Genomic DNA, 12,974 nt, shown 5'->3' with positions numbered 1-12,974 from the left:
TTGAATTCTGTCGAGCCGTCGGAGACGTCAGCTATTATATATTCACCGGGTAAGTATATTCAAAAATTTATTTTATAATCAAAATATCATTGTTATAATTCTGTGTTGGTTACAGCTCTCCTTCCGTGAGCGTAAGTGGTTGTGAGGGCACGTGCCTGTTGTGTAATTCTTGTGTTCTTTTCCCTCGGGATTCCTCTTCGGAGCCTTCCCGGGGGAATGAATGTTAACTAATGATTTTTTTTTTTATTTTTCACAGTTACCGATCTAGTTCGTTTCTGTAATGTGACAACGGAGTGAGCTGTCTTGTTGAGGCCTGGGGATTCGGCCGTTGCTGCCTCTCCTATAGATCTTCGTCAGGGGCGTGTCTCCTTCTCCTGGAAGTACTCCCGTGATGATTGACAGCTCTCCAGTTAATTTTAGAACACTCACGAGGCTCGCCTCCTTGGGTGGGTAACTTTCCTTACGAGGGAAGTTTTCCTGTCCAGGCTTGAGTTTTTCCCCTTTGGGGGGTTCTTCTCTTGCCTTTTTTTTTCGTGCGACTATGCTCTTGGTGCTGAGCGGTCGCACCTGCAGTTACGCTCAAGGGGCTGGGCAACTGCAGGAGCCCCTCTTCGGAGGATTGCTCTTTTCAGGTCACTGGCTGACCCGTCTCTTCTACAAAGTGTTTCTCTTTCGTTCGCGAGAGAGTACACTCATAGAGACTCCTCTTCGGAGGACTCTTCTGCTGTTGTTGCTGTTGGCCGCCTTCGCCGTAAGGCTCACCGTCCGCTACGTCGTAAGGGCCTCCCATCTCCTTATAAGGGTGCTAAGAGGCACCTTTTTGAATCTCCGTATGCAGCCTGCAGCTCCTTCCTCTTTAGATCTCTCCGGGGATCGATCTCCAACGCCTTCTTGACCTTCCGCCCCTGGTGCAGATGGACAGCAGTCTGACCTCGTCTTCCGACGGACAACGGTCTTCCGACGGACAACGGTCCCTTCGAAGGGTTGCCTCCCACGGGGGTGCTTCCCTTGCGTGTCAGGGTTCCCCTGCCCGCCCTTCTGCAGTGTTCTCTCCTGCTCAGTGTTAGCGCACAGGCGCTCTCCTGCTCATCAGCGTTTTCCTGATCGCTAGCGCTCTCCTGTTCGTCAGCGCTCTCCTGATGATCGTCGTTGCTGTTCCTGTTGGTTCCTGTTACGCGCCCACGTTCGCCCGCGCAATCTAGAACTTCGGTTCAGGTCTTGGACAAGGACTCTTCTTCTACGCGCAGGATTCCACGCGTTGCCTTCTGCTCGCCAGCGACCACAGACGCGTCAACGTTCGCCTGCTCGTCAGCGATCTCCTGCGCGTCAACGATCGCCATCGATCTGCCACGTGTGTCAGGTCCCCTGGACACCATCAGTAGCGATCTAGCGCTCGCCTGCTGTGGATGATCTCCGGTAGCTGAGTCTTGCCGTAGATCTTCCTCCTGATCGCCAGCGCTCACCTTTACTTCTGTCCTTCTGTGCGCCAGCTTTCTTCAATCGCCAGCGCACATCTGCGCGCCCTTTCCTGCCACGCACCAATGGGCGCCAATGGTTTTTCCTGACCGTCCAGGATCTCCTGATTGACAGCTCGCTTCAGCGCTCACCTTCCTGATGCACCTGCGCGCCTTCTGTTTAGTGCGATGCGCGCTAACCATCCCTAGTCTCTTACGCGTTAGCGATCGCCTACGCGCCCGCACGATTCTTCGCCTGCGCGCTAGCGTTTTGTTAACGCACCACCGCTCGCCAATGCGCCATCGCTTGCCGACGCGCCATCGCTTGCCAACGTTCCTTCACTCGCCTACGGGCCATCGCTCGCCAAGACGCGCCATCGCTCGTCAACGCGCCATTGCCCGCCTGCGCTCACCTGCGCGACCACACGCCCACGTGCCCGCGCACATGCGCTTCAATGTTCGCCCGTGCGCGAACCAACGGTATTCCATCGCGCGGGCCAACGGTGTTTCGTCGCGCGAACCAACGGTGTTCCGTCGTGCGAACCGATGGTGTTCCATCGTGCGAACCGACGGTGTTCCATCGCGCGAACGTCGGCTCGATTCCTGCAGTATCCATTGCTCGCCTACGGGTCATCGCTCGCCTGTGAACTTTCGGATTCCGACCACCAGCTCTCGCCCTTCCTACCACGCTCGCCCTCCTTCTGTGCTCCTGCGTGCCCGCGCATGGGCGCTTCCACGTTCGGCCACGCGCAAACCATTGATTTACCATCACGCGAGCGCCAGGGCAATTGCGACCGCGATTCCCGTCGGAGTTTCGCAACATGGCCAGCCTGGCGAGTCTTCTGGAGCGTATTTCCAGAATACGGTCTTCACCCCGTAAACACAGAGCATGGCACATGCAGGAGCAGGAAGAATCTTCAGGGAGGTCTGAGCAACATTCTTCTTTCCAGAACCTGGGTTAGCCCTTCCTCGTCATTCCCTGGAAGGGTCTTGCCAGGGAGCTTTCCGTTCGAGATTTCTCCGTCGGGCAAGGGGTGTCTGGTTTAGCCCTTCCTCTTCTCCATCTCGTGGAAGGGGCTTACTAGGTCCTTTCCCTCCTCGGTTGTGACCCGAGGTTTTGTACAAGGAAGCTCCAGGAGGATCATTGGTACTTTTCTCCTCTCGGGCTCAAGCACCTTGGCGTTTCATCGCCAAGTTTCGAACTTGCGGGCAAGCTCGATGTTGGACCATCTAGACGCAGTGACCGAGGGCTTCCTCTCGGGTGTCTCATCCGTGGATGTCGACAAGCTCAGACACTCTTCCATCCTTGGGAAGAGCTTGTTTGTGGCCAAGGACAGAGATATGGACAGCGGTTGTGCAGAGGAAGTCGACTTCCGTTTTCACTCCTCCAAGGCGCTTTCTTCCAGACCCTGCAGGCCTCCAGCGCCTCTTCTTTCAGCCTCGTCGGCCTAAGTTATCGGACCGGCTACGGTGTAGTGGTTTGCGGACTGTGGCCAGAGGTAGCACCCGAACTGCCTATTGTCCGAATGCCGACCACAACCCGACGTTCACTACACAACAAATACTGTATACAACGGTGAAATACTCAAAGAAACCTAAGTAACAGGTCAAGAGAACGGAGCTCTGGGCACCACCCCTTGATTTATACTGGGCAAGGGGACCCAGCTAGAATCTTGCTTTTTATCATACCTTTCATTGGGCTAGCTGGCTTATGAATAAAGGTATAAGAACATTAGGTGAAAGAGAATCTTATAATTAATAACGGAACACAGTGTGGGAGGAAAGAATTATGATAAATTACTGTACTTAAGAGATCTTAAAAAACAGTGGCTGGGGAAGGGGGGCACATTGGTGTAGGAACAGGAGTGATATGCTGTATTCATAAAACACAAGCAAACAATATTTATTTGACAAAACTGTTAGGGTTATGTTAGCATGGACCCATCAATCCAAATAGAAAATTAAAGGCAAAATTAGCATTCCTTTACGTCAAACTTCAGCATCCGGGTAATAAGATAAATAAATTAACCAAACAAGATTTCCACAGGTGAGGCACTCATAAGTGTTCCTATACAGTACAAGTATAAACAGAGGCACTCCTAACCGTGTATCTATTTGGGCAAGTACCAGTATGCCATTTCAATAGTTCCAGTTAACTATTAATGTTTATGACACTTAAACGTTTGACAGTCTCCACAAAAAGACGGTTTTAGGCCCCCTTACGTTCACTTGGTTCTGGGGCAAACATTTAAAAAAACTGTCCATCACTAAGTTCTAGTATGGAATCACCTTTTGTGATCTGGTGATGTGGAGTAGCAATATCTTGATCCTTGTTGATGAAATCTTGGATTCGCAAGGTTTTCAACTGTCGAAGCTCTTTTTCAACTGAACTAATGACATCTTCTAGCTGAGCATTGAAAATTGAGTTCATATCTTCACCTTCTCCCGTTTCACCCATTTTGAGCAATGCATCATTTATTTCTATCAAACGAGATAATCCCATTTTACCTTACTGTACATTCAATTCCAGGGATGGATTTGGTCACTTTTCTATACACTGTTCATTCAGTAGGGTAAAGGGAGTTTATACTAAGCTGATTAACCTTATTCAGTTGTAGGAATCATTCAGTACCCTTCCAATTATTTTTCTTGTGCCACGTCTTAACTCAATTTCTAGTTGCCTCTCTAAAACCCTACAGAGAGTAGGGCGTGCTGCAAAAACAAATGTGGTTAGATAACGGGTAGGACCAAAAAATATTACAATACCCCTTAAAAATATAAATAATGCTTCTATTCATGACTTTCTGTTATAAAAATAAATGAATTTGTTGCTGGCAAAATATGTAAACCTATTTAAGAAAAATTGAAATCTTTACAGTGAATGTAAGGAAAATCATTATAGTACAGTACTGGGGCAGAATATCAGACATTATGACAAAAGGGAATTGATAATGAGAGTTACTTTAAAACATATATAACCCAAGCTTGTTATATGTGGAAATGGTTTGGAAGGGGCTTACTAGGTCCTTTCCCTCCTCGGTTGCGACCCGAGGTTTTGTACAAGGAAGCTCCAGGAAGATCATGGGTACTTTCCTCCTCTCGGGCTCAAGCACCTTGGCGTTTCATCGCCAAGTTTCGAACTTGCGGGCAAGCTCGATGTTGGACCATCTAGACGCAGTGACCGAGGGCTTCCTCTCGGGTGTCTCATCCGTGGATGTCGACAAGCTCAGACACTCTTCCATCCTTGGGAAGAGCTTGTTTGTGCCCAAGGACAGAGATATGGACAGCGGTTGTGCGGAGGAAGTCGACTTCCGTTTTCACTCCTCCAAGGCGCTTTCTTCCAGACCCTGTAGGCCTCCAGTGCCTCTTCTTTCAGCCTCGTCGGCCTAAGTTATCGGACCGGCTACAGCAGCTAAGACAAGGTGTACAATAGCAGTTCCCTCCTGTCAGGGACAGGTAGCACGGGAGGCTCTCTCGGGGAGGCATAATCCTAGAGGGAGTGGCAGAGTTCACAAACTCTAGGATTGGCAACCCCCCCTTGCAGGTCTCACGCTGGGAGGATGCCTAAGGTTACTCATCCGGATAACAGCTTCCCGATGCCGATTCCTGCACGATCTCCGTGATCAGCCAAGGATATCGCGCCTCGCTCTTACCATCTCTCCGTCTCTGTCAGCGAATTCAGTGTCACTGAACCTCTATGCCATGGGGTCGGCAAGAGTTTTGCCCGTTTGGGCAGAATGATCCATGCCTTAGGAGAAGGTCCTCCATAGGGTCATCGACGGCTTCACCAGTCGATCCTTTCTCGTAGGAAAGCATCTGAGACGGGAATTCCGTCGTCGACCTCTGAGCTCTGATCAAGTTTGTCGAACAAACTTCGTCCAGCGTGGAACAGCAGAATCAATCAGACTGGTAACGAGGCGGCAGGACTCCTTAGGCCCTGGATCGGAAGGACGGGTACTTTCAGTTTCCATTCCATCCATCTTCCAGGAAGCTCTTGGAATTCAGCCTAGACTACAGGTGTTCCTGTTTGAGATGCGGTGTGGCGGTCCCGCCGTGGCATCGCAGGTTTTTCCCCAGAGAACTCTCCCTGCTTTCGCCATGGCCGCTCAGGAGCAGGCTTCCGCCTCCTTCGCCTTTTGGAGGTCTGGTCAACTCCGGTAGGCTCGGGTTCGACCTTCTTCAACGCCGGGACAAGCTTCCGGGTCCTTACCATGAGTGAGGGATCATGGTAATTTGCTAGGAGCCTTCTCTACTTCTGCCTCAACATCTGGAGTATATAGCCCTGATATTGAGTCAACGGCCTTACCACGTTGGAAACACCGCTTCTCGTCCGATCAGCGAAGTTAAGCAACGTTGGGTCTGGTCAGTACTTGGATGGGTGACCTCCTGGGGACGCCAGATGCTGTTGCCTCCCTCTCCGAGCCTTCCCTTCAGTTGACTGTGGCAAGGCTGAGGAGAGTCGCAGTACCTGTTCTCAGTCAAGCAGAGCTTTCAGCCCTACCTTGGAACGTTTCCTGGGTCTCTTTTCCTCATTGACCCGTCTAAAGTCCCGAACGGTCGCCTCAGGATAAGTTCCCTGTGGGGCGGCCCAAGTTCCGGTGGTATCAAAGCAACGATTAACCGGACTTTCTGGCCCCTATGGGACCAGCGGAACGTTTAGACCTGCAATGGGTGTTGACCTATGGAACCTCTTGATGGGAGTGGATATTCTCGTCCTTTCCCCACATTTTGATGCTGTTCTCGGACTCGTCAAAGAAAAAGGGGGGGGGGGGGCATGTTCCGGTTCAGGCCTATGGTCAGGACCTGAAGGATACCTCTCCATCATTCAGGCAGGCTTAGGGGCCGTAGTCTGGCCCCTCTACAGATCCTACAGTTCCTGCCGAGTCGCTCCGCGCGCGACGACTTCATGGTACTGGTGTATTCCAACCAGCAAGGGATGCATTTTCATACCTTCGCATCTTGCAGTAGAGATACTGAGATGATCCAAGGTCCTCTCAATACCACTATCGGCTCGCTCATTCCGGGCAGAGGAATGTTCTCTCCGACTATCTGAGCAGAGCCTCGCAGATAGAGGGTACCTGGGGATCTTTGGCCTTTAGTAACCAGCAAGTCCTGGCCTGGGGGACCTGATCACGACAGCCTGGAACTTCAAGCTTCCGCTGTTCTTCCCCCCAGTCTCAGACCCCAAGACTCTTTGGCAAGATGCTTTCCGGTGATGGTGGGACAACATCGACGCCTGCGTCTTCCCACCATTGTTGTCTGTTGAGAATGGGTCTCAACAAGACCAGGTTGTCTGTCAGCCTTTCGATGGCCCTGAGAGCTCCACTGTGACTATACGCGGAACGGTTTCCGGACCCTCTGCTTCCCCTGACGGAACTCCCGGGAGAGCTTCTCCCACGGCACAGGCTACTCAAACAACCACACTACAACATCTTTCACGAGCCGTGGCATCGCTTCGGCTTCACGCCTGGAGACACTACGCCGCCTCCTCAAGAAGAGACAACCCGCTACAGTCGCGGAGCGGAGGTCGCGTCACCTGCGATAGTCATCCGCAGGGGTCTACCAGGCGAAGTGGAGAGTCTTCTGTGGTTGGTGTCGTGGGAGAGATACCTCTTCCCTTGAGGCCTCTTCTCCAGCAATAACGGACTTATTGCTTTTCGGCGGGAGGAAACTCCTTTCTGCTCTCGGCAGTGAAGCCTGTCGCTCAGCCTTTCCCTGGCCTTCAGGCTGAAAGGAATAGACTTTTTCCTTCTCGCTGGACCTTTCTTCGCTCATGCGAAGCTGCGAACGTCCCTGCCCCCAGTCGGAGTGAGACCTCCTCCATGGAGCGTGGTTCGGACTTTTTAGTCCCTTAAGAGATCTTCTCAAGAACCAGTACGTCAGGCCTCTGATCGTATTCCGTCTTGGGGGACGGTGCTCCTGCTCACTCTGGCCTCGGCCAGTGTGTAAGCAATCTTCTTGGTCTCGTACGACTCTGCCCTTTCTAAGGAATAGGGGAAGGCAACATTCAGGTTCGCTCCTGAGTTGTTTGGTAGACTCAGAATCTTGGGGTCCCGGCCCTTCGGTCCAACTCCTTCAATATTTCGAGTCACCATTCTGTATCAGATGACCCAAACTTTCTCCTTCTTGCCAGTAAAGGAATCGAGGGGTTATCTTTGGGAACAGCTGCAGTTTGTCCTCACGTGCAGCCGGGGTTGGGAGCACAGGAAGGACACCGGGGAGAGTCACCAGTATACCTCTTCAGCTCGGACTCAAGGACATTCATCTCGACCTGAATCCAGACCCTCCCCTGTCATGTCGCCCTACAGCACGATGTCGGATACATCGCAACGTTCCTCGCCTTCGAGTAGTACTACTCTGTGACGCAGGTGCTACAAGCTGGAGTCTGGAAGCGTCTAATGACCTTCGCAGCCCGCTTCCTGCAGGACGTGACCCACAGGAGTATCGATACGTTTCTATCGCTCTGTGGTGGCTACACAACAGCTGGTCTAACCTCAGGCTCCTTTTTGGACAGGTAGCAGAAGGTTGAGGGCATTTTTATCAGGTTTTAGTCTGCACGAACGAAAGAAGTACAGTATGTCTGGCCCTTACTTCTTTCTTCATCGTCCCCTCTACTGGGGAAGCAGCATCCTGGTCTCTGCATAGCTGACCTCAAACCTCTGCAGGTAAACCATGCTACCTTGTGTTCCGAGTATTGAGTCAATACTGTCGCGTCCCCCATACCCTGACAAGGTGGTATTGGGAACGTCCTAACCCAGAGTTCCTTCTGGAACTCCAGGTCAACTGCCTAGGACGGGTCACACTTCTTCCTTCACACACAAGCTTATGTAGGCCACACGTTTCCTTGCGGAGCAAGGAACTTGTGAGGTGCAGGGACTCCTTTTCTCGAGTGCGACTCACTCGGATTCTGAGTCCCTGGGTAAAGCCAGAGCCAGTATGGCTGGGGACTTTCCACCCTTTCTAAGGGGTAAGTCACCCAATGTAAATAGCGTGGTTTGTATTTCGGTTACGGAACAAATGACAAATTCGGAGATAATTTGTATTTTTCCTAACCATGCAAACCTTAGCTATTTACACATATTTGCCCGCCAGCCCTGTCCCCCAAGACAAGTCCTACCTCTAAGTGAAGTGAAGTAGTTCACCGGTGTGTGAGGGGGGGAGGGGTAGCTAGCTACCACTCCCCTACCCCCCTGCTAACTAGCGCGGGGGTAATACAACCTCGTTAAATTCTAATGGCTCGCCATTTCAGCTACGCCGAAAGGTAAACCAATGTAAATAGCTAAGGTTTGTATGGTTAGGAAAAATACAAATTATCTCCGAATTTGTCATTTTTAGGTGGAAAAAACTAATAACGTAACAACCTTCAATGTAATTGTTCAATGACCACTTTCCTCTTGGTAAGGGTAGAAAAGACACTTTACTATGTTAAGCAGCTCTTCTAGGAGGACACTCCATAATCAAACCATTGTTCTATAGTCTTGGGTAGTGCCATAGCCTCTGTACTATGACCTTCCACTGACTTGGATTAGAGTTCTCTTGCTTGAGAGTATACTCTGGCATGCTGTTCTACCTTATTTCTCTCTCTCTGTTTTTTTTAAGTTTTTATAGATTACAGTATAAATGAAAGATCTAATTTAATGTTGTTACTGTTCTTAGTATAGCGTACAGTATTTTATTTTGATTGTTTATTACTTCTTTTTTAGTTTACAGTATTTATTTCCTTGTTTTCTTTCCTCACTTGGAGCCATTGGGTTTATAGCATCTTGCTTTTCCAATTAGGGTTATAGCTTAGCTTGTAATAATTGTAATAATAATAATATTGCACTAATAACAGATACGTATAAACCACACTATAGTCAGTCGTAAAAATACATGGGTCATGCAGGTTTCATGGGAAACCAAGGTTTTCTGATAGATGAAACCATAGAACAAAGGAAACACAGGGATGTATCCTAAGCCACGCACTCAGCTAACATGATTAAGGGGGCCAAGTCCTCCTCTTTAGTGGGACGGCTTACAACATCATCTCTTTTTATGACCTACAGCAACTTATCATCATCATCATCTCCTGTGCCTATTTACGTAAAGGGCCTCGCTATGATTTCTCCAGTCATCTGTATCTTGAGCTTTTAAATCAATACTTCTCCATTCATCATCTACTTCACGCTTCATAGTCCTCAGCCATGTAGGTCTGGGTCTTCCAACTCTTATAGTGCCTTGTGGAGCCCAGTTGAAAATATTATTGAACTAAACTCTCTTGTGGAGTGCGAAGAACACGCCTAAACCATCTCTATCTGCTCCTCACCATGATCTCATCCACATATGGCACTTGAGTAATCTCTCTTATAGTTTCATTTCTAATCCTGTCCTGCCATGTAACTCCCAATATTCTTCTGAGGGCTTTGTTTACAAAGCTACAAAATCTGTTGGATAACGTTTCACTGTCATACCACGACTCATATCCATACAGTAACACCGATCTCACTAAACTGATATATAGCCTGAATTTTATATATAATTTCAGGCAATTTGATTTCCAAATTTCACATAACTTAGCCTTTATCTGATATGCTTTTTTCAATCTGTCATTAACCTCCAATTCTAAAGTCCCTGTATTAGATATCATGGTTCCTAAATATTTAAATGTTTCCACCTCATTAATCCTTACTTCTTCCAATGATATTTCATCTTCCATTGCGTATTCCATTCTCATCATCTGTCTTACCTCTATTTATCTTGAGCTCAACCTCATGTGATATTTCATGCATTCTGGTAAGTAAGCTTTGCAAGTCTCGCGGCATTTTGCTAATAAGGGCAGCGTCATCATCATACTGTAGGTCCACTAATTTCCTGTTACCAATCCAGTCCAATCCTTCTCCACCATCCCCAACTGTTCTATGCATTACCAAATCCATGAGGAGGATAAACAATATAGGTGACAACACTTCCCCAAGGATTACTCCACTTTTCACGGGACATTCATTTGATAGGCCTCCATTAACATTAATTTTCCACTTAATAAGCTCATGAACAGACTTAATCAAATTTATATTTGTACCGACACAAATATGAACCCTTCGCTATTTATACTTTCAGCGAAGTTTAAAAACGAGCCTTGATAATTTTAGAGAGGGACAACCACCCCATCCGCTAGGTAGTGGAAGGGGTGCAAAGTGTTATCCAGACATGCCGGAACTTCTTACTGAAATCCCAAGAGGACTTCCAGAATGGCCAAACCTGCTGTGTCAACTGCATATAAGAAGGTTCCAATAGGTAGTTTACTGCCTATATCTTTACATTTGGAGACTATCCAGCATCTCCTTCAATTCCTGACTTTTTAGTGTTCCTGAGGAATGAGAAATCCCATTAGTCACTGCAGTAAAGGGCTACTGCTCGGCCTCGAGTCAAATGTTCAAACTGAAAGGACTTGATCACTCCTCTTCATGGGAACTTTCAGCTCTCATTAAGAATTTTGAACAGATTTGTCCTCCACGAGAACTCAAGCTCCCTTCCTGGGATATGAAGGTTCTTAGGGCCTTAAAAAGAGCCCCCTATGAGACAATACATAAAGCCTTAGATAGGAATCTTGCCTTGAAGACTGTCTTTCTCTTTGCCACAGCCTTAGCCAAAAATCTATGCCAACTACATGGTTTGTCTTACTTAATGTCACATTCCAGATGTTGGAAGGAATTAGCACTTTCTTTTGTTCCCAAGTTTGTGGCCGCAATTCAAAATTAAGTTGAACAACAACCTTAGATTTGACTCTTTCACGATATTGTCTCTCAAAGAGGTAACTGATGACCTTGGTAACCTTTTACTCTGTCCCATAAGAGCAGTTAGAAAATATTTGAAAAGAACACCCTATTAAGGCCCAAAATTCCAAACTTATTTATGTGCACAGGCAACAATAAAAGGTGTCCAAAAATACAATTTCCTTTTGGCTAGAGAAACATTTATGAGAGCATATAAATTGTCAGGGGAAGCGGTGTATTGGTTTGCGGACTGTGGCCAGATGTAGCACGCAGACTGCCTAGTGTCCAAATGCCGACCTCACTCTTAACGTTTCACTACACAAAAAGCAACGGTGGAATACCCAGAAATCTGGGTTAAAGGTAAACAATTAAGGATGAACTGGGCACGGGGCACCACCCCTTGTTTTTATACTGGGCAAGGGGACCCAGGTAGAACCTTACTTCCCTGTTATTTTTTCTTGGGTTCCCTGTGTTTTTTCCGCAGTGCTGTGCACGGAGTCCTAAATAAGAGGAGCAGTGTGCTTTCTAGGTAAGATATATGACAAATTCGTAGATAATTTGTATTTTTCCTAACTATACAAACCTTAGCTATTTACATGGGGTAATTACTTCGGCGTAGCTGAATGACGAGCCATAAAAGTTTTAACGAGGGTTTCCTATCCCGCCGCTAGTTAGCGGGGGGTAGGGAGGGGGTAGCTAGCTACCCCCCCCCACACACACACACACACACCGGTGAAAGGCTCACTTTACTTAGAGGTAGGACTTATCTTGGGTGACAGGGCTGGCTGGCACATATGTGTAAATAGCTAAGGTTTGTATAGTTAGGAAAAATACAAATTATCTACGAATTTGTCATTTGTTCCGTAACTGAAATACAAACCACGCTATTTACATGGGGTGACTTAACCCTTAGGAAGGGTGGTAAGTACCCTGCCATACTGGCTTTGGCTTGCCCCGGGACCCCGAACCCGGGTTTGTACGAACTCAAGGGGTGAGGGGTCCCTGCTCCTCGCTGGCAGTTGTGAAACTGCTGTGGCCTACGTAAGCTGTGTGTGAAGGTGAGAAGTGACTCATCCTAGGAAGTTGACCTGGAGTTCTTCAGATGGAAATCTAGGCTAAGACTCTCCCAATACCACCTCGTCAGGGTATGGGGACATGACAGTATTACATCTTAATACTAGGAACACAAGGAAGCATGGCTTACCTGCAGAGGTTCGAGGTCAGCTGTGCAAAGGACCCAGGATGCTGCTTTCTCCAAGGGAGGAGAGGATGAAGAAAAGAATAAGGGCCAGACAGATCTTTTCATTCACGCAGACTAAAACTGGGTAACAATGCCCTCAACCTTCTGCTACTTGTCCAACAAGGAGCCTGAGGTTAGACCAGCTGTTGTGCAGCCACCACAGGGCCGATAGAGAACGTATCGAGCCTCCTGTGTGTCATGTCTTGCAGGTAGTGGGCCGTGAAGGTGGTCTGACGCTTCCAGACCCCGGCTTGCAGGACCTGCGTCACTGAAAAGTTCTTCTTGAAGGCCAGGGACGTAGCCACGCCCCTGACGTCATGCGCTCTAGGGCGACGTGACGGAGGAGGGTCAGGATTCAAGGCCAGATGTATTACCTTGCGAATCCAGGCCAAGATGGTATTTCTGGTGACCCTCCTCTTCGTCTCCCCGGTGCTCACGAACAAAGCTCGCACCTGGGGGCGAACTGCAGCTGTTCTTTTAAGATACAACCTCAGACTCCTGACTGGGCACAGTAGGAGATGGTCTGGG

The 12,974-nt window shown here is 48.5% G+C and overlaps 1 non-coding gene across 1 annotated transcript; it reads left to right on the top strand.

Moving 5' to 3' along the window:
• The first annotated feature begins 5,746 nt into the window (after positions 1-5,746).
• Positions 5,747-5,865, top strand: LOC137629961 (5S ribosomal RNA). Its single transcript, XR_011041622.1, has one exon. It is a non-coding gene; the product is annotated as a 5S ribosomal RNA (ribosomal RNA).
• The last annotated feature ends 7,109 nt before the right edge of the window (positions 5,866-12,974 follow it).

This window comes from Palaemon carinicauda, chromosome 2 (assembly GCF_036898095.1).
Source record: "Palaemon carinicauda isolate YSFRI2023 chromosome 2, ASM3689809v2, whole genome shotgun sequence".
NCBI lineage: Eukaryota > Metazoa > Arthropoda > Malacostraca > Decapoda > Palaemonidae > Palaemon > Palaemon carinicauda.
Note: the sequence above shows the minus strand (reverse complement) of the source record. Positions and strands in the feature narration are given on the sequence as shown.